The sequence below is a fragment of the Lemur catta genome, chromosome 11 (assembly GCF_020740605.2).
Source record: "Lemur catta isolate mLemCat1 chromosome 11, mLemCat1.pri, whole genome shotgun sequence".
NCBI lineage: Eukaryota > Metazoa > Chordata > Mammalia > Primates > Lemuridae > Lemur > Lemur catta.
Genome location: NC_059138.1, coordinates 73,625,068 through 73,629,279, shown reverse-complemented (window position 1 = coordinate 73,629,279; position 4,212 = coordinate 73,625,068).

Sequence of the window (4,212 nt, the reverse complement as noted above, 5' to 3'; positions counted from 1 at the left end):
TTTCTCTGTATCTGTGGAGGGCTAGTGGGCACTGCAGGTCGCTGTTTTTTCTCCTGGCCCAGCCCCTCTTCCTCCATTCCAACAGCACTGCCTCGCTGGGGACTTGGATTCCTGCTGCCTGCACCCAGACTGTTGCAATATGCCTCTACCTGCAACCCCACTCTGCTCCTTCCTGCTCCCACCCGACCACCTGGACAATCCCTGTAGTAGAGATATGGGGGAGTCCCTTACCTGCTCAACATTTGAATGACTCCCAGTTCTGTCTGGCAGAGTCCAAACCTCCCCACCATTTTTACATGCACCTCCCATAATTGCAGTCCCCCCATGGTCTGGCCTGATCATACCTCTGCGGACCCATCTCCCACCATCCTCCATGTGCCCTCGCACCCCAGCTGGGCGGGGGCACCGGCTAGCAGAGCACAGACATCCCCAGCTCACCCTTCAGGGCCCTGCTTATGCCAGGCTACTTTTGCCTTCTTCTCCGCCAGGGTGTGGTGGAAAGATTGGGCTATGAAATCAGAACAACCCAGGTTTTAATCCTGTGTTAGCATTACGAAATATGTGATCTAGGACAAAATATGTAATCTCGCTACAATTCCTCATTTGTAACGTAGGAATCCTGTCTCCATCAGAAGGCTGTTGTGAGGATTAAGTCTGATTTTTGTTTGTGTAACAGAATGTGGATGGGAACGTATCTTGTTGCCTCAGTTTTTGACTGCACCTCCAAATGGAGACATCAGGGGAAAAGGAACTCCACATTCAAAAGAGTGGAACAAGACACATCCCTCAGGGTTTACAAAGAGTGGCCTAAGAGATCCAGCAATCATGGCCCCGGTGGGCTATGCAACAGAAGGCTAGAGATTCAGTGCACTTCAAAGGGCTCACATATTAAGTTTGCCAAGTAGTGCCACGGTAGCCCTGCCTCACTGGAGGTGAGAAGGCAGGAACCTCCCTCCTAATCAAGGGTAAAGCCTTCCCCAAAATACCCTCCTGCAAAAATCCCCTCTCCATCTCTCTCGATGCCTAGTCGAAACTTCAGGCTCAACATCTTTTTACATAAATAAGTATGTTAGTTTAAAAATCACGAAACCACAAGTCATGAGCTCTTCAAGGTAGAAAGGTAGAGAAAGGCAGCTGATTCCTGCTAGAATGGTTGGGCGGAGGCCAGTGTGGACGAGGATGCAGCAGCCAAAGTGTCTTGTTTCTCAAAAGCTCTGCTAAGAATTTATTGTCCATCTTCTGCTAGTCAGGGGAGGTGGCTTGTAAGGTTGCCAGCTTGCTGAAATAGAGAGAGGAAGCTGCTGGACAATGACAGGGGCATCTCAGGGAAGTCGGGCACAACTGCTCTTTATGGGGATTGCAGGTGGCAACGGGGAAGCCATCCGGGCTTCAGGCAGATTTAAACCAGATATGAGTCTGAAGTTTTGTTTTAGTCTGGATTAGACTTTATCATACCTGAAATTAGAACTATTTTCTTTTATTATTTTTTTAAGAGGCAGTCTTGCTCTGTTGCCTGGGGTAGAGTGCAGTGGCGTCATCATAGCTCACTGCAACCTTGAACTCTTGGGCTCAAGTGATCCTCCTGCCGCAGCCTCCTGAGTAGCTGGGACTACAGATGAACACCACCATGCCTGGCTAATGTTTCTATTTTTAGTAGAGATGGGGTCTCGCGCTTGCTCAGGCTGATCTCAAACTCCTGACCTCAAGCGATCCTCCCACCTCTGCCTCTCAGAGTGCTAGGATTACAGGTGTGAGCCACCATGCCCAGCTCAGACTGTTTTAATAATTGAAAATGACCTGGAGAGATAGATATCTGATATTGTCCAATCTCTGACAGACTCTGTTTGAAAGACAGAAATTAAGATGTTTTTAGATTAAGATCTACTTCATTGGGCCCATTCAGTAAGTAATTATATATAGTATGTAAAAACATTTAGCACACACAAAAAATTTAGTGTTTGGCATATAGTAAGTGCTCAATAAATATTGTCTACAGTAATAAAAGTTATTGTTATAGTATTCCCACCCAGTGCCTGGTACATACTATTATTATTAAATAATATAATTTATTATTTGATAGCATTATTAAATTGCTACTCAAGTGCATCTCTCTCCCCCAGCTAGACCAACATTCAGTTTGCTGAATTAGTCATGGCAGGTGGGGGAAGAGCAAACAGCGTCAATATGGACTCTTTGCACCTGCCAATGAGAAGACATGACGTGCACAGAGATTAGCAGGGACGAGGAGCACTCATCAAACGGCAGAGCACGACGTCCACTGGCTCTGACCGACTGTGTGATACAGATACGCTGGAATTACAGATTCTCTTCGGAACGACTTCTGACAAGAAGTAGGGGAAACAAGATACAAGTGAAAAAGGGAGAAGGGAAGAAAAAAGGCATTTCTAGGTGGCCTACTATGTGCCAGAGACCGTGCAGGGCCCTTCACATTTGTTATCTCATTTAATGAGGTGAAATAATGAACATATGCAAATTGTGGCTCAAATGACCACGAATAGAACGTGGATACATTTTGTAAAAGCTTGTACAGAGAACTCTGAGCCTTTTCTTTTCTGTTATAATTTCTATGTAAACATGAAATGACAAGAGTTTAAAGACGGAGCCTCCCTGGGCACAAGCCTAAGAGTTCCAAATATAATCAAAATCCTCTTATTTATTTTCTTGCCTAAGTGGCTTCTCCCAGGAGGACAGCGGTTGCGTTTCCTTCATTCTGTGCAGCAGCGGTTGCAAATTAACGTGCTGTGCCATCGAAACAGCTATATGCACCTCTGCCAAGGGCAGTTATCTCATTCAATAATAGGGACAGCCTAGAGACAGCGGAGTTTTAAGCCCAGATCTTAGAAATTCTGGGCAATTAGCCACTCACTCAGAAAAGAGCAAGGAAGGGCAAGGCTGCAGTAAAACGGGACCTTGTTGTGCCAGTGTTGTTCCAAATAATACCTCCTTTATGCTTCTAAACGTCACCCAATCTACAGGCTAGAGTGAGCAAACAGGGGTGATAAATAGGAGAAAGAAGGGAAAGGATGGGAAGATGATGAAGAATTAATCAGTTCTCAGCTTGGAGTGGGTTCAAGATCGTGGGTATTAGCTGGAGAATGCCTTTACTTTCAAACTTGCATGGGAGGACGTAAGCCTAAGAAAATGTCATAGAAATTTAGCTTTAGAGAGAATGTTAGCATCAAGATATATCTGAAGCACATAAACATATGATGTCCCAGAAGATTAAAGTCATAGCTTCACACAAACCTGTGGAACTAAGTTACACCAAAACAAAAATCTGTTGAATTAAATAAATAGGTTTTTTTTTTCTACCTGATAGTTGTTAGTCAGGGTATATTTTTCAGTTTAGCAATTGCTTGTATGAAAAACTTCTGGTTCTAGAACAAACATTCCTTGGCATGGATCTTAGGATAGTTGTGCCTGGAAAGAATTTGCTTCCAGAGACTTGGCTTTTAAGAGTCTGCTGGAGATAGAAGGGGGAATTTGGCTGTAAATAGATCTATATGATTTGATTTAGTAAAAACTCCACATCTCCTGTTAGAATATGACTTTATCTTTCACTACTTGCGTTGAACAATTCTAAAATGTAACTGTCTTGTTGACTTGGTTTCAGGGTTAGATGGACAAGTAGGTGTAATAACTCCTCTGTAGCTCAAAGCTCATGGGATGTGTGGTTAGAGGTCCTAGATTAATGTCCTAGATTTGCCCCAAGTGCCTCTGTGAGTGTCTCCCTGAAGACACGGGTAGCTGCATACCAGTTATTCACTTCCTTCTTGCCCCTTATTTCAGAAACATCATCTGACCCAGAGCATCAACATGTCCAACTCAAAGTATGCATTTCCCCACACGCTCTTGTAGCTAGGGCTGATACTTCATTTTCTAACTTGTCAAATATATTCTTTTATTACTACTGAGTAATTCCTTCAATTGCATGCATGGTTCTAATCTTGATTTTATTCACAGAATATTGCCTTAATAAGGAAACGGTGGTTTGACCAAGACCCCCATGAGATGAACCAGGCTAAATCACCCTTTGCCCCTATCTTCTTGTCCACTTATCTGACAAGCAGTCATTGTAGAACTAAGCTTCATTTGAAGTGTGGCATCAGAGAGTCTTGGAGCTGGAGCAAAACCTCTGTCAGAAGAATGACTCAAGGTTTAAATCAAGAAGTAATTAATTCAGAAAAAAAT